The 21,606-nt window shown below is 36.2% G+C and overlaps 1 protein-coding gene across 1 annotated transcript in view; it reads right to left on the minus strand.

Annotated features, from left to right (window-relative positions):
* Positions 1-21,606, minus strand: part of MALRD1 (MAM and LDL receptor class A domain containing 1) — a 235,211-nt gene that overhangs the window by 21,202 nt on the left and 192,403 nt on the right. The gene's annotated exons all lie outside the window — the stretch shown is intronic.

Raw genomic sequence — 21,606 nt, forward strand, 5'->3', positions numbered from 1 at the left:
ATACATTATTATCTGTATATAGCTAAGTAATAAATAATAGATATTTATTTCAGTCAGCTCATGTATCTGATTTTCACTGCAGTTTACTCTCTGAATGATTTTCATCTGAATGAATCTACAATGTTCAGGTGAAATTAAATAGTTATTTTAAAAGCTTATGCCATGGAAGTGTTTTGACAGTATTGAACTACACACTTGGCACAAATAATATAAAAAAGTTTAAAAATTATTTTCTTTCTTTTTCTGCTGCCTTATTTCAGCATTGGTTCAGTCATTTTATCAGCTGAAATGGTTGGCTTTATCCAGAGCCTGCCAACACCAGGCATTGCTCCTGGCAGGTGGATTGTTGTGTATATTGGAGATTATAAATCATTTTGTCATTCTGAGACAGTCATAAATGTATCTGCTTGCACAGGAGACAACACTGTACAATAACATCTAATTCTGCTTCTCACTATTGTACAAGGGAGGCACACAAGTATGGGCTAGGATTACATTAACAAGAATACATTCTTTAAAAAGTTGTGCTTCTATTTTAAATGTATGCATATATAAAAAAACCCCAAAAAACTAACCAAGCAAAAAAGACACAAAACATCTCTTTTGCTTATCATCCATGTACTAGAAAGACAGTGGTTTACTCTCTGAATTGCACACAACTCAGAAAAGACTTAACTTCTCCAATGAGTTCTACACATGCCAGTGTGAAGAACAGAAAATAATGCAGGGATGTTGTCTCTGCATAATTTCCAGGTATTAGAGATGAATTTCACAGATGCTTGGAGAATTCTCTCTCTAGTTTCTTGTTATCAAGTTAAATTTATGAAATCTTCAGAGGAATGACCTTTAAACAATTTATGAGAACCTAAGACACTTTAGATGCAATAAAAATAATTTCATCACAGCCTTCCTTCCAGCTCCACATTCTCTTATCGTTGTTATGGTTACAGAGTCAAGACTTGAGAATTTAGGAGAAGCTGGAACTGAGGATTCCCATGCAATTGCAATTCAAACCCTCAGGTGTGCCTGTGCAAGCACATATTTAATTGGGTGATCACAAACTTGCCATGCACCTCCCTCTCTAATTTAGAGCTTTAATTCTGGTATTCAGTGTTTAACATTGGAACATGATTATAATCATGGAATACTGCAGAAGTAATTTAAAATACCTAATAAAAAAAGAAGAAAAAGGCCAACAGAAAAAAAACCCAATTGTTTTTACCAATAGCTAAATCATCAGTTCTGTTCTTAGTATTTAAAACTTCAAACTTCTGCACTTAATACTAGTCTGAAGAAGAGAAATTTGAACTCCAAGTGCATTCTTGAAACAATTATTGAGGAGAATAGATAGGTCTAAATGTGGCTTATTTTAATTAATTTCATAGAAAAGTTAATTTCAACTGTTAGTTCTTGTTTTCAACCTGGAACTTTGATAAAGCAAAATCTTTCCTGTGATTCATGTGTCACATACTTGTAATAACATATGGTGAGCTATAGCCAATGACAGAAAAATTTCTAACAGCATTCCAGCATCCATTCAACAAAGTCTCTTCTTGGTTACAGCCATGGAATATGCAGAACAGATGAAGAAATGGGAACTATTCCCCTGATGTTAGCACTACTGTGCAACGAATCACTGTACATAAAACAATTCAGAGCAGCCTTTATGCTCCTTTAGCACGCACTGCCAGGCAGAACAAAAGCCTAGTTAGCCTGCATTGCTGGTCAACAGCCCTAACAGACAGAGCCAGTATCCAAAAACCTGTGAGATCAAAGAATCCTTGCTATGTTCTGTTTTTCTACTGATGATTTTATGTTAGCAGTTGGGACAAGGTGGCAGGGAGCCATAACAAACATTCTGTGTCAATAAGGGGCAGATTTACATTTTGTAAAGCCACAGGACTGAGGTGTTTATATAAGCTGAAGTCAGCTTTTATATAGCTGAAAAAGTGATTTCATTAACCCACTTCTCATCATCTAAGGACATTGCAATTTTTCATCTATTTGGAATAAAAAGTGTATTTTTTTTTCTGCAGAGTTCCTAATAGTTGATTTTTTTTTTTACTGCTCTTGAAACAGTCTGTTACAAAGCCGGTACAATGCCCTACCTTTATTTTTCAACATCAAATAGCTGAAAACTATGACAAGATAACTTACTTTCACAAATACCTTCAAAAATGAGAAGAGGAAATTTATCATATTGATGCACAGCAGTTAATTTTTTTATTTTACAGTAAATAAATTAATAATATATTTTTACATATGTGTTCTCAAATATGACCTGAGGTAATCAACCTCTAATGTGTAAAAGGAGACTGAAGTTATTTGCATATGATAGTTTACTATCTTTTGACTGAGATTAGACACTGATCTTTTTAAGTTCTATTGCTACAGTTTATTTTTTTTTTTACTAGAAGGATTTTTTCACAGGTAAAATATCCGCTAAAAACGATTGGCTATGGCAGCAGCTGTGTCTGCAGGTGTTTTCCCATGCACAAGTACAAGAGGAGACATGCAGCTGCTATGAAGCAGCAGGAGTTGAGTCTGCCTCTGCTTGTTTAGAAAGGTGGAAAGCAGAGGAAAACATCCTGCATGATGGACTTTGTTTGTGAGCCAATGTTTGGGACTGACTTTTTAATTTTTTTTTTTTAAATGCACAGCACAAGAGTTAAAAACCTGCATTTTCATTATTTTCTAAATAATATCTCTATTTAAGAATTTCATATCTTTAAATATTAATTAGATATTGTGATTCTTAGCAAATGTAATAAAACTATATTTTGCCAACACTGGGTTTAACAATGCCTAATTTTTAATGTGCTCCCACCCATTCATACTATTGCTTTATTTCCATTATTAACTAAGCACATCCCTTGGTTATTCCAAAGGCGTGTGGAAGCCATGAGAGATAGTCAGGTCTACAGTCAGGTCTTTGCCCCCTTCCCCCATCACATCTCTGATGGACCATGTGATTTGCCCAAAGGTAAGAACACCAGGTGGGTACTGCAGGAGAACTGTCTGATGTTACAGGAGGAGCTGTCTGATGTTCACACAATGAATGATTCCAGCGTGGGAAGGCTGTGATGATTGTGGCTGATTTTGGTGCACATCAGCATGCAAGTGGTGCTGGAGACTGGGCCAGCTGGGCTCAGGAGGTTGTAGGCATCTTCCAGGTGTCACCCTGTGGTGTCAGGGACTCACTTTTGAACAGGTGAGTAAAAACACTAAGACCCAGTCAAATACAGAGATAAAATTCTAAAGAAATTACACGGGTTCAGGTGCTTTGTTGCCTTTAAACAGTGCTTCCTTCACAGCCAGAGACAAACCCGTGTTTCCACATGAACCTGCTCACAGTATAAACCTCTAGACTTGCTTGTGTTACATGCTGCATTGGCAGCATTTAGAGACTGTATTAGCAATAAATGTAATCAAAATCATTCACATAATCAGGATCATACTTCTTGTGCCTGATTGAGAGTCTTTTCTCTATTACTTTGGCACAATGTCTTAGAAAACTTTTAAAATCACTCAGAGTTCCACCAGTTTAGAAACACATTTACATATGTGATCTACACAGAGAGATTTCTCTGCTACACTGCCTGATCCTTGCATGTCCTTCTCCTGAGCTTAACTAAGCCAAATGAGTACAGTAAACTCAGCTCTTTGCTTGGGCTGACCTCATGAAAAGTTAAATTAATTGACTTGAAGGACAGTGAATAATTTCCATTTGAGAGTAAAAGCTATTTGAAATGGCTCAGAGAACAAATGTTGGCTCAGGTCTCAAGCATACACAGGCCCCTGCCACCCATCTCCCCTGGCTTTTTAATAAACTCTGAAATGCTTTGGCAGAATAGAAAGCCAAAAACTGAACTCTAATCTTAAATGCATTAAAATAAACAAACAAATAATTAAATGAATAAAATATAATTATTTCGTTTTCTGCTGCTTAAAGTCAGTAAGGTTTTTAAGTGGCGGTATTTAAAGTAGCTTTTGGGATGCTGTTCAGAAATTCTCAAAGTTTTATTTATATATATGTATACATTTATATATATTTATATATATACACATATATATACATTTTTACCATTTTATGCATATATAGATTTTCTGCTTTAAGCAGTTAGTTATGGAAGACTTCCATTATAAGGAATTCAATTCATGTTCTTTTTCTCAAATATCCAGGAGGAAAAGAAAAGTTTATAATCCTATTTTATGTTTCAATATTACTTTGAAGACCAACAGTTTCATGGGTATATAATCCCAAACATTGGAGCAGTTAGGATTTCTGAAGACGAAAGACTAAAAGTGCTGTTCATCCACAAGAGTTTACTGATTATAATATTTTCTGAGCTTCTTCACTTGATTTAAATTGGAATTCCAACAAAAAGTATTTTCCTTAATGTTTTATATTTAGGATAGAAGATATATACCACATGACTACTTTGTAGGACATTTCCATGGAAGATGTTATTAAAAAAAAGTGAAGAAGAAAGGCCAAATTACCAGCCAAAAGCCAAAATAATGAGTTGTTTTGAATACACATGAAAAAGAACACCTATATCACTGGTTTCACATAACCTAAATATCAAATATCAAAACATTAAAACTACAGCGAAACAAGATTGTAACAAAGAATAAAACTGAATCATCTATGTTAAGAGTCACAAGAAAAATCAAATAATTTTAAATATGTGAAATCTTTTAATAAAGATTATATAAATGATTCTTTGAACATTCAAAACTGGAAACTGCCAATCAAACACAGAATGTGTTCTTGAAGGACTGGGGGTTGTCACAAATTTCAAACAGAGCTCAAAAAAAGTCAAGGTCAAGTGTTGTAGTTTATACAGGTGAATAAATGTCTAACTCTGTGAAGGACTGTTTAGAAACAAATTCAAAGGTTAAAGGAAAAATTAGATTCAGGGCATTATTAAAAACTCTTCAAGCCTAACACAAGCCAACTGAAAAAAGTTCTATTTCAAAGTATTTGCTTTTGGTAAGACATGAGCAAAAAGCTGCCTAATTTATGAAGTCAACATTGGTGTAAGGCTGACTGGCTTTTTTCACTTTACATTTACAGATGGAGAGAACAATATTTACATCAGCTGAAGAACTGGTTCTTTTATTGTCATCACGTTACTTAATACTACAAACTTCTTTTAGTGTTTAAGAATGAATGGACAAATAAAAATCTTGTGGGGCCAACATATTGCAACAGTGGAAACAGGATTTGTTGCAGGCATATACATAGTGTAGAAGTTTTATGAACACAGTGCAAATTGAAGGAACCTCTCAGTTTTGTAAACTGAGAACTGAATATTGGGGTTTTTTTTTATTTCACCACTGGAATTTTGCTAGTACCTCAGACTATCAGTCTTTTCATGAAGGTTTAAGGGTTAACTTGAGATCCACACTTGGTGTTCATGCACTTGGCAGTCTTGTGAATAAACCTTTATGTGATTTTATTTATTTTTGAGGTTAATTATTTTTTCCTGAGCTTGTCCCTAAGCAGTTCCGTTCCAACTCTTCTTTTATTTCTTCCTCAAGAAAGAGACTTTGAGAACTTACTTTCCATGAGGATTCAATAAAAGCAGCCTTCCTGTTGCTCTGGTCACCCGCACAGCAAAAAGGAAGTTAAACTGTTTGCTGACATATCTCTTATGGTTTGGGTCTGAGCCTTTGCTCTTGAGCCTGCTGCCAAAGTCTGAATTGCACAGACAATACTTTGTGGGTGGTGACTTCACTGGGAATCCAGAGCCAAGAATTGGAGAAATGTCCTGTGTGCCATATCTGTGGTGGTTAGGAACGCATTACTGGATCCACACTTTTAAAGTTACAGCAGATGTACTTATTTTGTGGTAACCATGCAGTGGAAGAAAGTCGTTCTCTGGCCCCTAAACTCCAGCTTAGCTAATCATAAGGAGGGTCAGTAAATGTAGTGTTTTTCTCATGACATTTTATAAACATAGGGTTTCAAAGTGAATGTGGATGGAAAGGCAAATAATCCTTCCATTCCTTATGATCTGTATATAATTGTGGTTTGCCTGAACTGGCTGAAAGCTCAGAGGAATTATTTGGAAAGATTGGAGTTTAGAGAGCTAATCTATCTGAATCAATTCCTAACTTATTAGCTTTCTTTGGAAAATACAGATGAATTTTGATACATTCATTGATAACAGATATGTAAAGTCTTTCTTAGATCAAGATATGGCATTTCTATTAATATCATTGATATTTTCCTACAAGGAATTTAGTTCACAGTCATCTGTAAGGAAGCAAAAATGAAGACATAAACCAGCATTTACATGAAAGTGAGTAGAAATTAAAGACAGAAAGATATTGATTGCTGTTTAGGATATCTGATTTATTCCTGCATATAATATGAGACAGTATGAGCAAAAAAGTAAAAGCCTCATTGAAAGTTGAGTACAGATTCCTGGCAGAATAAATCATTCCAGTTTTGCTTTAGTACGTGACTGAAAATAATATTGACTGAATATTCTTAACTAGAGTGTACTCACAAACTAGAGTACTTCACAAATAAAGTCCTGCAGAATCTATTCATCAAATGATCATGTACATTTATCATTGCCTTATTCTGACACTAGACTTCCAGGAGCTTCAGTAACATTAAAAATAAATGGAAAAAAGGGTAGTGATAATTAATTTGGTTTTCATTTTTTTTATCTAAGTACACAAGAAAGTCCAAGTGTTCTGTAAAGAACATATTATGCTTTCAGTTATACAAAAGGGTTTTTTTCCTAAAAACTGTTTGAGAATCACAAATCTCTAAGTATATAGAAACTTAACATCCATTTAGGTACTTAAAATTTACTACTGCATTTCCTGTGTTTGTTATTATATCTGGGTTGGATTTCATCAAGGCAAACAAAAATCCAAAGAGTCCCTTTTCTGAAGAGCTTGAAACAAGCACTAACAGTTCTGGAGGAGAGATAGCACCATTATAAGCTTGTTTCTGATGAAGCCATAGATGAAAAGGGTGAACTTTATTAATATTTAAATGATATTTCATCAAAAAGCCTCTTGAAATTAGGTGGGATATGGGTTTCAAAATTGCTTGCATGCTTTGGAAGACTTTATGTTAGGGAAGCTGCACATCCTAAGCTCAGAAATCCTCAATTCCAGACTTTCACAATTATTCTCAGGACTGCCAGGCTTCATAAATCTGTGTCTGAAATTGCTGCTTGAACTGTCCTAAAAATAACAACAGCAGAAAAATATTTCCATGTGGGTTTTTTGTTGCAGAAGAGTGAAATTGGTCATAAGGAATGCACACACTTGGCACTGCTTTGAATACTTAGCTTCAATAATTTTTTAAACTCAAAGAAAAAAGTGGTTTACAGTTTCTCTGTTCTTCCCATTTCACTAATGCTACATGTTTTGGTTTTGTGCAGCAATGTTTTGGAAGTGTGGGGGGGCTGCAGGGGTGGCTACTGTGAGAAGCTGCCAGAAGCTTCCCCTGTGTCTGACAGAAAATGCCAGCTGGCTCCAAGACGGACCTGCTGCTGGCAAAGCTGAGCCCATCAGTGACTTTCCCAAAGTCAAGGTCTGTCTTGCCTGTGATGGTAGCTGGTGAGTGATGTCTCCCTGTCCTCATCTAAACCCACGAGCCTTTCACTGCATTCTCCCTCCCCTGTCCATCTGAGAAGGAAAGTGATAGAGTGGCTTTGATGGGCATCTGGCATCCAGCCAGGGTCAGCTCACCACACTGCACCATGATGGGAGCCACAGAGAAGAGTCTTCAGGCACCTTTTGTATTTTGGTAACATCAGAGAGGATACTCTTATGGGATATTGGATGGAAATTCTTTGTATTGAGGACACGCTACATTCACAAGAAAAAAAGTTGTTTATTCATATTTTGGAAAATGAATTCATCTCCTCAGAATGTCTCCCCTCCATCATGTAATGTATACATGTCCCTGATGTGTCTGTACAGTGACAGCTCAGGCCTGTATGGAAATAAACAGTCAAAGAACCAAGACAAATATTCTTTTTTCCTAAGTATTCCAGAGGTTTTGGCTTGGTCAGATGGGATATTTTCTGTTAAAAATAACTATGTAGACACTTTTCTGACTAGGTAGTACTTTTTGGAATATTTTATAAAATTTCTGCTATTCACCAGAAAGCTTTAAAATGCTTTTATTCTGGTAAAAAAATGATTGTTTACCTTGACAATTTAAGAAAGAATAACACTATGAGCAAGAATAATACCATAGTAACACTAATAAAGACAATAGAGTACTGGATCATGTCCAGAGAAGGGCAATGAAGCTGCTGAGAGAGCACAAGTCTGATGAGGAGAGTATTGGAGGGAGCTGGGCATGTTCAGCCTGGAGAAAAGGAGGCTCAGGGGAGACCTTATCACTCTCTACAGCTGCGTGGAGGGAGATTGTAGCCAGGTGAGGGTTGGGCTCTTCTCCCAAGTAAAAAATGTTAGAGGAAAATGAGGAATGGCTTCAAGTTGCACCAGGGGAGGCTTAAATTGCATATTAGGAAAACATTTTGAAAGAGTGGCCAGACATTGGAACAGGTTGCTCAGGAAAGTGGTGAAGTCACTATTTCTAGAAATGTTCAAAAAATGTTCCAAAAATGGGGCATTTGGGGATATGGTTGTGCACTTGTTTAATGGTTGAACTCAATGACCTCAGAGGTCTTTTCTAGTCTTAACATTTCTTTGATTCTGTGATTCTACTCTCATTTTTATTAATATGTTGTTAATATAATTTAAATTGAATGCAAATTGTTCTTCTCCCAGTTCCAAGGAAACAGAAGAAGCTATAAATGACTGAGATCATGCCATGGTATTAACTAAGGTTTTGGTTGGGTTGGGGGGTGGGGTTGTTTGTTTGTTTGCAGTTTTGTTTGGTTTTTTTTTTCCCAACAACCTTGTGAACTATAAAGTACTTTCCTGAGCCTGATAAAAGGGGAAAACTCAGTTTTGATTGATATTGCAACACGTGTACTTCTGAAATATCAACATGACTTTGAATCTTGAAGTCTAGCCTGCCTTAATAAGTGAATTGTGCAGTTCACTGCTGTGCATTTTTTGTGACTACTTATGCATTCTTGAAAGATGTAAGAAGATATGTTCAAATAAAGATAATCTTTAACATTTACCAAATAACTTGTTCCATCTTTTGCGTGCCAATATCAGCTGTGAGGACTTCATACTACCAGAGGAAAATAAGTAATTAAAAACAATGCTAGAGACTGAAGAAAAAAATATTGTAAAAGAAGCTCAAATGTCAAAGGCAGGATTTTTGTCCTACGCTTTGATTCTCTGGATTTATGAGGAAAGCATATGCCTAATTCCTTCCTGAGCTCAGTCCTTGTTTTGTGAACATTCAGAATGAAGTTATTTTGAAAGAGAAATCTACCTTCTGTTCAACTAGTACAAAGAGTTTTGTTTCATTGTACTCTACATTTTTTCAATAGTGCAGACCTGTTAAAAAAAATCTATTGCTATTGTTCTGCACTGGGTAGGGGACAGGTTATACTCTCTGTTTGAGTAAGCAGTATTGAAACATATTCCAATTGTACTTGCTAAATGAGAAATTACAGATGGAGTTGGAATAAATTATGAAGGCTAGGAAAGCAGGCTCATTATTTAACATTTGATGCAGTAAGGAAAAGGGAGCAGAGACAAAAAAAAGGATCATCTCTGAAGCTGCTTTTGAAGACCATTGGCCTAAAAACTTTGTAGTCATCCAAGCAAGGAGCATCAGTGCTGAATTAACTGAGATGCATGATGATGACAATTTGGGCAAAAAAGTTTAGTGAGATATGTCGAGTAAGAATGCATCTTAAAGTGAAAAAACTGGAAAGAATATGCAAGGTACAAATGCAGCTTGTACCATTAGAAGTTCAGAGTGTAGAATTGTAGAGAGTTCTGAATGATTAAAGAAAAAGCTTTCTGGAAGACTTTTTTACAAGACTAAAATTCAAGTCACATTGACCTACTAGTAGGTATAAGACTGCACAGAGAAAGCTCATAGTGTTTCACCATCCTTTTCAAATACACAATGGTTCTACCACATAAAACGTTGAACAGATAGAAATAAAATATGGTAAGTTCCATTGTTTAAGTCCCATTCTGAAATGTATAAAAATCTTTGGCCTTACTCTCTGAAGTCTTCTGTTTCAATGAAAATACAAATAAATATAAAATTTTTAAAAGTTAAGAAAGAGTAATTTGATAATATACCAAATGCTATATTACATTTAAATGCACAATTGTGTTGTATGGTCCCATCTTGAAATGAGGTGTTCATAGTTCTGTGGCAGTATGGTTTTTGTAGATCAGAAACAATACATATACTACCAACTCTTGAGCTTACAAAAACTTATATCTTGCTGACTATAGTATCAGCATACTGAAAAGAATTTTAAGGCCAGTAATTTTTAGAAAGATAGCTGTAGAAGTATTATATCTATGTGTATATATATATTTAAAATCTAAATGAAGAATACTTGCTGTAATTGCTATGCTGGCTATACTGGTATAATCTAGTTTGTGGTAATGGCTTCACAGCTATATATTCATTTTTAGCTTTCCTCTACTATCCTATGATCTGTCAGAAAAAAAAAAAAAAAAAAGTTCCCAGCTACTTCTATAAAGTACAACACTCTCAGTATGTAGGGTTTTGTGCTGATTTTATTAGCAACAAAGAAAGTGGCTTTACTGATATCATAAGGGAAGTTTATAAATGAAGAAAATTTTGACGACACCTATTTAAACACAACTGTAACAAAGACTAGCCACTGTGTAGCCTCTTGAAATAGATTCTGCCAAATCATCTCACCTTAAACTCTAAAAGCCAGAGAGGCAGGAAGAAAATATTTGTGAATTTTTATGACTGTGTAAACATATTCTCTTTTCCACACACTAAAATTTTAATGAGTTTTAGGAGACCTTTCTTCCATTTTACTAAGTTCCCAAAAAAGTTCACATTAATAAAATATTGATTTGCAAAAGATGAAGAATAAAGAATAAAGAATAAAGAATAAAGAAAAGCAAGACAAATAAAAGCTTTTTTTCCTCATCTGTTGAAGTGTCTTAATAACTTCTGACTTTTACATTTTTAAATTTTTCTGATAGACTACAGTATGGCTTGAGTACAACTCAAACCATACACTTTCATTTACCTGAAAACCAGTAAAAATCAGTTGATTGCAAAAGAGTACTTAAAATCTGAAAATTAAGCAACCAGAGAAGAAATAACTATTTTTAGACTGGAATTCTGCTCTGTGGACAGTAAGCATTGGGATATTGGGCACTGCTTAAAAAATGTTTTGTTCAGCTCCTAGTCATACAAAGCTACACTATCAGTTGCTTGCACAGGAAACTCAAGCATGCAAGGACTGTATAACACAGGCTCCACTTTCTAGGTAGCCAACTTGTTAGCTCTATTTTACAACCCTAAGGAATTTTCTTTAATTTGCACAACTTTTGCCACCAAACTCAGTTGAGCAGACATTTCATCAGTGGAAAATGCAATAGTTAATAAGGATGAATGGCAAAAAGATTAAGGTAAGAAATTGGAAAGTTCTAAGTAGAAGGAAGAAACTCATGAAGCAATAAAAATAATTTTCTAATATAGTAAGTTAATGACCCAGAGCTCAAACACACTTAATCTTAGAATTTAGACAATCCTTACTGTATAATCTCACCTAGCACTTACATTAAAGAAGCCATTGTCACATATTGTTGGCTCTAATACAGTTTTCTTTTCCAACAAAGGCACTTGTTGAGGTTAGCCTAGGTGCAATGCATGTGTTTATACACAACTGATATATTCCTCTATCCAAGGAATTTATACAGCTGCCAAGGTACCCTATGTACAGAACTAGAGTTAAAAATGGAGAAGACACCTTCGGCTTGATGACAAGTCTTTCTCTCTGACCACAGAGAGAATGATCATGGCTTTTGCTTCCATGTGGCTGCCCAGAGGGTGAGAAAAGGAAGTTTAGTTCAGCATAGTTGGGAAGGCATAGGATAATTTGTTATCTAGGTGTGCAAATACAAAAATATGCATACTTCAAATGAAATATCAAACATCCTGATGAGTTATTTTTCTCACCCCAGGGAAACAATTTGTGGTGGGTTTACTCTGGCTGTATTACAGGTGCACACCAAAGCCACTCTATCCTCCCCTCCACAACTGGACAGGGAAGAGAAAAATGTAACAAAAAGGTTCACAAGTTGAGATAAGGGCAGGGAGAGACCACTCACCAGTTATCATCAAGGGCAAAACAGACTTGTCTTGGGGAAATTAGTTGAATTTATTACCAATCAAAATCAGAGCAGGACAATGGGACATAAAAGAAATCTTAAAAACACCTTTCCCAAACTCCACCCTCCTTGCTGGGCTCTTCTCCCCTTCTAGTGGTGGAGGGAGATGGGGAATGACCATATTATCAGCTCATCACAGGTTGTTTCTGACATTGCTCAGAGAGAGAAGCTCCACTGAGGGATCCCTCCCATAGGAGACAGTTCTCCATGACCTTCTCCAGCCTGGGTTCCCATGGGCTGCAGCTCACCAGGAACTGCTCCAACATGGGTCCCTTTCTATGGGGTGCAGTCATTCAAAAACAGACTACTCCAGAGTGTGTCCCGCATGGGATCACAAATCCTGACAAAAAAGGGCTCCTTTTTCCATGGGTCTGGAGGTCTCAGCCAGGAGCCTGCTTTAGTGTGGACTTCTCATGGGGTCACAATTTTCTTTCAGGCTTTCACCTGCTCTAGTGTGGGTTTCTTCCATGGGCTGTAGGTTGGTCTCTGCATCCCCATGGATCTCCCTGGGCTGCAGGGGCACAGCTGCCTCACCATGGTCTTCACCTTGGTCTGCAGGGTAATCTCAACTCTGGTCTGGAGTACTTCCTGCCCTTCTTTTTCCACTGATTTAGGTGTTTGTGGAATTGTTGCTCTCACATATTCTCACTCCTCTCTTCTCTTCATGCAATTACATCTGTGTAAAAACTTTTTAATTCCTCTTAAATATGTTATAACAGAGGTGTTACCATTTTCTCTGGTTGGCTCAGTCTTGGCCAGTGATGGATTTGTCTGGGAGCTGGCTGGCATTGGCTCTGTCAGATGTGGGGGAATCTTCCAGAAGCTTTTCACTGAAGCCCCATCTGTAACACCCCTCCCAGCTACCAAAATCTGGTTGCACAAACTCAATATACCCTTCATGTAAACCCAAACCTTTCTAACCTCCATCATTTAAAATCCACCAAAGCTCAGCCTCCTGCAGTTTACAGAATTCTGAAGACTAGTTTGATGATTGAGGTTGTAGTGGGTTTGCATGGCAAGGTTTTGGTATCTGCTGAATATATCCGTGAAAAGTTGCCAGAAGCTTCCCCCATATTCAACAGAGCCAATGCCAGCTGGCTGCAGGATGGACCTGGCACTGGCCAAGGCTGCCCCTGTGATGAACCTACTGCAACCCTCATTCCTCATCCTCCTGCTCTGCCAGAGGGGAGGAGGAAGAGAAAATGAGGAATCACAAAATCAATTAAGTTGGAAAAAACTTCTGAGATCATCAAGTTTGATCTATAACCCAACACCACTATTTCAACTAGAGCATAGCACTAAGTGCCACATCCAGTCTTTCCTTAAACATCTAGAGGGACACTGACTCCACCACCTCCCTGGGCAGCCAATATCAAATCACCCCTTTTGTGAAGGATTTCTTCCTAATTTCCAGCCTAAAGCTCCCCTTGGACAGCATAAGACTGTGTTCTCTTGTCCTGTTGCAGAGTTAACCTAGTTATCATGGAGTCAAGTCGAGTCTGAGAATAAGGGAGGGGTGGGAGGTAGGCATTTTAAAATCTAGTTTTTATTTCTCATTGCCCTACTCAGATTTGATTGGTAATAAATTAAAATAATTTCCCGAAGTCAAGTCTGGTTTGCCTGGTAATTGCTCAGTGACCTCTCCCAGTCCTTATCTAAATGCACAAACTTCTCATTATATTTTTTCTCCCCTATCCAGCTGAGTGGCTTTGGTGGTCATCTGGCACCCAGCCAGGGTCAGCCCACCACAGATATTTATTCCTGCAGGAACTCTGATGTTGAGATCCATAGTGTAATTCTTGCATGAGCCACATCCCCTTGATATACTCCAGAGGACATTTCAAAATTCATTTATGTCTTCCAACCCAATATATATTTTTAATGAAAAATATTTCTGCACATTGAAAATACGACTTTTGCGCCAGATGCTGACAAAATTATTTTAGCTTAAAGGTATGTGTACTTTTTCCCCAAAGGACATTCAAGACTCTGTGTGGGAACAGCACATAGTTACTACTTCCCACTTAGAGATGTAGCCTAGTAGCTGATTAGAGCAATAGCAAACATGAAAAGCTCTTTCCAAGCATTGAGAAAAATCCTCAATGTTTGTACGTGTTTAAAATTAAAGTGCATGGAGCTTTCCAGATCAGTCAACACTGCAAAAGCTGGAAAGAAAAGTTCAAAAGTTCTTAATTTAGTAGAATTTGCTGCTTTTAGAAAATCCCTTAGCCACCTAGCAACCACACAAAAGGTATAATTCTGGGAAACTTCAATTCTCTGTGACTGAACAAGAGGTTAGATTGCAAACGTGCAAGATAGCTTGATGACATTGTGACACCAGTGTGTCCAGTGGGTCAGACTGAGTAGGTCAAATGTCAGGATGTGGCTGGTACAGAATACAAGATGTATGCCTTTTCTACGTGATTTACACAATAGCACAGATCCTCAAATACAGACTTCCACCACTCCTATCTTTCCTGGCATCCTCAGCCCAGACCTATCTGTATCAGAGTCCTCATTTTAGTCACACTTCAAAATTCTTGTCAACATGCTTCCTGATATACATGTTTTCCAGAAGTGTCCCTTACAGCATGTGTGACACATTCTGTATTGGATTAGGTGTATCCAACTGGCAGCCTCCAGGTGCCTCCTACAGAGAGGACTCTAACGCTGAGCTGATTGTCATTCTGCACAACAAAGTCTGATATGCAGACATGCAGGTGTAATCTTAGAGAGTGAAAATACTGGTTTTCATTCCAAGTACTGCTTCTTACTTTCACTTAAATCCAGGAAGACTGAATTTGAAAAAAGATCGTAACTCAGTCTAAGTAAGACTATCTGAACCCAGACTTCTAAATTATTGTTTGACTTAATATAATCCAAAAATTTAGAGCGATTTATGTGCCTATGAATAGATGTTTTTAAATTTCTGTCAACAAAAGACAGCCACATGAATGTGAAGGAGGAGTGGCTGGAGAACAAGAATCTTTGCAATCCTTGTTTATACTTCCCCAATTGTTCCCTTTTTACTCTCTTTTGAAAAGTATTTATTATTCTACTGCTATTCTTTCCTGTTTTGAACAAAATAGAACAAAAATGTTTTGATTTAAAGCTTTCTATCCATATTTCCTTCTCTTGAGCATCTGGTATTAGTAGGAGTAGCCCTTCAGGGGACTTTGGCAAACGTCCAATATCCAGCATTAATTAACATTCTCCCATATAAAAATCTCTCATTACTCAAAATACATCCTCTCCTACACATACACTTCCCACATCCTAAGCTTTTCCCTACTGAAGACAAACCTATCTCCTGAATTTTAAATGTAATAAAGTCTAGAGTTTTGTGTACAAGTAAGTCTGTGGTAAAGGTTCATTGCACTCAGTAATAATAAAAATCCAGCGGTGGTTTCCTACTCCTTGCAGTTTCCTCATTTTGCTTTGAATCTCTTAAAAGAACGTATTGAAAATCAAATGAGAAATGTAGGATATTTATCAGAGAGTTTGAATCCTTTCAGCAAATTTAGCATTGCTGATCCAGCCATTGCTGATTTCTGAGGAGAATTTTTTTTGCTTAATCATTACTATATGTCCAAGTAATTTTCATTGTAGATATTAAATTATACTCTTCTCAATAAGATTATATTATCTTCAAATTAAAACATCAATTATTTTGTTCAGCTACTAAATATAATTATCTCTCTGATCTTGAGAGTTGCAATGACATTGATAATGTAGGAAAATCACCTTTTTTAATAAAACATAGATTACTTTTATTCCCAAAGCTGTGCTAGCACCTTTCAACTCCAAAATTTTGCAGGAAAAGCTTGTACAAAGTTCATCAAGTTTTTAAACTTAAAATTGTTGCAGAAATTCCTTGCTGATTTTTTTTACAGGTAAAAAATCTTCCCACTCAGCAAATATATAATGAAGAGGCAGTTTGAAAATATGTCGTTCACAGTTTGTTTTCCAAAATGACCAGTTGACCGTATTTCAAATAAGCATTTCTACTGTGAGTGCCCTTCTGATTCTATCAATGGGTCATTCAAGCAAAACTTTTTACATTTGTTGCAGTAATATTTCACCTCAGGAAAACAGAGAAAGACTATAAGCTACTTATTTTGTTTCCAGGTTTAAAGATATCTTGAAATTTGTTTTTCTGTAAAAAAAGCCCAAAACTGAAGCGTTAAATAAGGAAGTCTGATTTACATTTGAATCAAATGGTAGAGATTTCTAAAAAACATGATCAGAAATGTGTTGTGAGACCATTCTTTGTGTCTATTCAGTTGTATTTATTTAATTAACTCTAACATCTGGCTTTAAATTACATGCAGTCAAACTTTAGCATTTACATAGGGACAACCTTGTTTTGGTTCTATAATACAAAAACCAGAAAAAGACAGATTCCTTCTGAAATCATTGGATTAAGTGACCAACTGACTCAGACCACTCACAAAAGAACTTCATAGCATATCCCTGCCTCACTGCACAAGGTGGCAAACTGCCGTGTGTATTCAGTTAGGTTTGACTAAGATAAGTATCAGGGAGTTTTTTTCCTCATTTTTAGAAGTTCAAATGTATGAAGCAGCTGGCTTCAATGTGATAAAGAGCTGACCTCAGGACCATTTTATTATCTGCAGAGGAAGAAGAGCAAACCTTGAAGTGAACTCCTTCTAAATACAAAAGATAGCTAGTGTATGCCATTGATAATTGCTCAATGGCAAGTTTCTCACTAGATAAAAATGATTTGGCCAAATGTACTTTGAAGTCACTAGGTACAGCTAAATGACAAAAATCCCAACTCATTAAACAAATTTGACATATATTTTCCTAAATGAAGGAACACCATTTTGTAAATTCTGATATATGAAGGATTCAAAAGATTTTCCTTTTTTTGTGTGTTGTGAAATTATCAATGAACATCCTGTGAGCAGGCAATCAGCATGAGAAGCAGAAGCTGTTTCATCCCAGCTATTGTAAAATAGACCAAATGCTAAGATTTTTGCAGCCAAGTTTCTGTCACACTGCACCATAATCCCCCTGGGATTTTCGTTTGAAAAAGGCTATGAAGTTAGAAACGTGCAAAACCTAAAAGGCAAGACTATTGTTGTATCAAGCATCTTGATTTCATGAAAAGTTTCCAAATAAGAAAGGATCAAGACTGAACAAAAACTTTAGGAAACAGTTTTCTCTAAGCAAACATTTAAAATGCATTTCCATCAATATATTGTATATTTTCTTTCGTGACAAATTGTGTCTAATTTGTTCTGGAGAATAGATGTATTAACTTGTCTTCCTATTCTTAATTTTACACAACTCAGGTAGCCTGAATTTGTTATTTAATTTGCACCAGCATCACTTTTCAAATGAAACTTGGGTAAGGGAAAGATATGAAAAAAACCCTCTTTGCCAGTTATATAGATATGTCCTGTGGATATGTCTTTGCTTCCCAAAATCCAAATCTTAACATGACTTTGGTTTCCAGTGCCTTATCTTTTTGACTATTCATCATTGCTTTTGTTTTCATTCATGGCTACATCCTTATCTCATTGCTCCTCCGTGTACAATTTATTTTCCTAACTCCAACTTTCCTGAGTAGGTGTTTATGCTCAATATAGCATTATCAATTTACCCATGTCCCACTTGTTCAGTAAAACGTAAAGAAAATTCTTAGGGAAGAAGTGAAATCAGTACCAATTTGCTTTGTTTGAACCATTAACAATCTGCAGTGAATCAGCAGCTGCTATGCCAGAAATCCTCCGAGGCGGGAATTTCTGAGAGGAGCAGGAGAAAATGTAGCTGAAATGGAAACTGCTTTCTTCTCTCTTTATAAACACTCTTTACTCATGAATTGGTGTTTCTATATCATCAGTATTAAACTTCATATTTCGATCAAATCACATTCCAGATGTGATTTGACATTTTATTTTCTTAGGCTTGAATACTATTATCACTCCATTTTCCTGACATTCTGTGTGATATAAAAACACTCCTCCCACTTTTAGTTTTTAAAAATAACTACCACCATCAGTCCTCAAAAATCCAGTAACACAGAACAAGTAAGAGTAGATCCAAAGTCAAACACGTTTGGGAAAAAAAATAAGAAGAACCCTGTTCCTCACTGAAAGACATTGTCCAGTGAGGATGTAGGATTTACCTCCTTTGCCATACATGATACTTACCTGGAAAAGGTATCAAACAGTCTACCAAGACTTTATGTCATGCTGCATGCCACTTCCAGGGCTTTTCAAAAATTTATCATGCTTACTAGAAGCTAGTATTTTGAAAACAAAACCAGATTCTGAAAAAATGTCTCAACCACCAAAAACACTCCATTTTTTCTTTAAATTTTGTGAAATACTGTTTGCTATTGTACTACTCATGATAAAATGCCTTGTTTGCAATGTAAAAAGATAATTTGTGTTAAAATAATAAGCTCATTGCAAAAATGAGAAGGAAAGAAGTAAAAAATAGAGGACAAATTAACCTTTAGCTTTTCTAAAAGGAATAGGCAAGAATTCCACTTCTCTGAATGAATGGTTACCCTGTAAAACCAATTCTTTTTCTAAAAGAAACAATAGAGAAAGTAATCTTCTTCACTTTTATCATATAAAAGAAACAAAATAATTCTGTTTTTGTATTTTGGGCCAAATCAGCATTTAGATATACAACTACAAAGACTAATATTTAATTATCTATTTATAATGACTCCTTGCAATTTCAATCTCCACAGATCAGTTAGATAGATGTTACATATTCAGTGAATTTAAAAACTGTTTAATGAAGATTTATTTCTAATCTGTAATAGGATTGTTTAATTAGGTGAGTGCAATTATTTTTTCTTTTTGCTAAAGGATAGAAACGTCTTACAGTTCAGAAATAATAAAAGTGCTCTCATATGCTCTTTAGTACTAGTCAGTGTAACTACTCTGAAATTTGGTATATTATGTTGAAAATATTTGTGTGAAATGAAGGGAAAGTAAAGCATTGTACTATGTCCTTTCCAACCTAAACAATTCTATTTTTAGTAGGGCCTGCAGGGCCAGGAATACTGGTTTTAAAGTGAAGAAGGGGAGATTCAGACTAGGTATAAGAAAGAAATTTTTATAACCAACTTTGTGAAATGCTGAAATATATTGCCCAGAGATGTGGTAGACTCACAGTCAGGTTGGATGGGATTCTGAGCAACCTGATCTAATTGAAGATGAAACTACTCATTGCAGGGGGGCTTGGATTAGATGATTAAATTAACTTTACAGGTTCTTTCCAACCCAAACCATTTGATGATTTGATGATGATTTAATATTTATTATATGTGAAGTTTAGTACATTTTGAATGTGCATGTTTAATATTACTCTTGTCCAGTTGCATGAGAATGAAAAGCATGTATGAAGAATCTGGCTTGGTGGATTTTTTGGTTTTTTTTCCTGTTCTCAGTGGTTTTTTTTCTTTCAATGCTAGTACAATCGTTAAAGCCTCATCCTTCCACTTTAAAAGTGTGTTAGAAACACACTTTTCCTAGCTTGCTTGTTCTCCCCTATATTCCTCTCCTATGTTTCCAGGAGTCTGTGGTCTCACTTTTAAGCAAAAATAAAACAAACATAAAGAAACAAGTTGGACAAGAAGTTGGAGAAAGCATACATATAATCAAAGGAATGATTTTGAAATTGGAGGATTGAAATTGCAAAAAATTCTAGTTATTATTGCTCAAAATATCGTGATTTGCTGGTGCAATCACAGTAGCTGATTGCCAGCACCAGCCACTTGGCTACAGAAGAGACCTCAGTCAGGACAAACAGAAGTCACATTTTGTCATATGAGGGTGGCCATAGAATTTCAGATTAAAGCTCCATCTACTTTGGCAGACAGAGTACCCATGAAATAGAAAGTACAAGACAAATGTGTTCGATATGCACCCCAATTACTCTCCTGACCAAATAGCAGAATTGAGTGCAAGTGACTTTCAAAGCTGACTCAAAAATTCACTTACCAAGCAGGAGCAGGACAGCCATCAAGCTGTGTTTTGTTCAAGTAGGAAGATAACCATCACCCAAGCACCACTGCCCTGCATTTACTCACATACTCTGAGAACATCCACCAGAGCTAAGCAGTCACATTCTCAAACACTGGGCATCTTACTGCAGTCATTATGCACCAGCCTAGAGAAGCTGTTTTCAATAGCATGAACAAAAATTACAGCAATCTGATACATCAACTTTTTTACCCACTCCAATATGTACTGAAATTTTATCTAGACTTGTATCCACTGCTTTTGTTTCCACTAGGTCTACAGACATCTCTTCACAGAGGGATGTCAGAGCTCACCTGCCACTCCTACTGATCCCTCTTAGTTACATTCTCTTGAAAGACAGGGTGGTGTCCTAAGTATTAACATTATATATATATCTAAGCTACACTAGTTCACACATGTAAAAACATACAGCATCAAAGGAACTTGAGAAGCACTAAATGTACAAAATCTACTATCTGCTTTCAGTCTCTTCAAACAGTTCAGATTCTAGGGCTTTCTTTTGCCTCAGCAGCTACTGCAAATTCACTGTTCCCATGCTTGCAGGTTAAACTACTGGAAGAAGCATATACAATCAACTACTTCAATCCCACTGCATTAATCCTACAGAAATACTCAGCTGTTATCACCAGCAAAAATGTTTTCCAGAAACTCTATTCTTTTCTATCAGTGTACCTCAAACTAACCTAAAATGAGCAGCAATTTCAGTTCTTACAGGAACATGATGGAACAAATGAAGCTTTGAGACCTGTCGACTTTAATTTTTTGTTAAGCCAACATTCTCAGGGAGACCTGAGAATGACTTTCAAACTCCAGACTTGAGTTTTGTTTTATAGAAACTTCAGCACAATCATCTCACTTGGGGGAAGATCAGAATCTATTTTGCCAGATAAAATAGCAAGAAAATAAAATGTTAAGAAATTTTCTCCTTTTCTGCTGTGTCACTGAATAGTATTAGTCAAACCCAGGGACTTTTAAGAGCACTTTGATCCCCACAGAATTACCTCTGGGTGTCTAGGAAGACTCTGTCACTTCTGTGGCAGGGCAGTACCTAGACTCTGTTCTTTTCAAGAGTCTCCTTGCTGTGGAACAGGCTTCCTGCACTCTTACACACACTGCTTTTTCTCTCCTGACCTATCCTGCGGTCTGGAAGAACAGTTGTTCTCAAGGGAGGAGGATATTTCTAGCTAAATTTATAATTTATTTTTCAGAGTAAGAACTGAGAATTAAAAAGGTAAAAAATTGCTTATTTTTCATGGTAATT

Source organism: Passer domesticus, chromosome 1 (assembly GCF_036417665.1).
Source record: "Passer domesticus isolate bPasDom1 chromosome 1, bPasDom1.hap1, whole genome shotgun sequence".
Classification (NCBI taxonomy): domain Eukaryota; kingdom Metazoa; phylum Chordata; class Aves; order Passeriformes; family Passeridae; genus Passer; species Passer domesticus.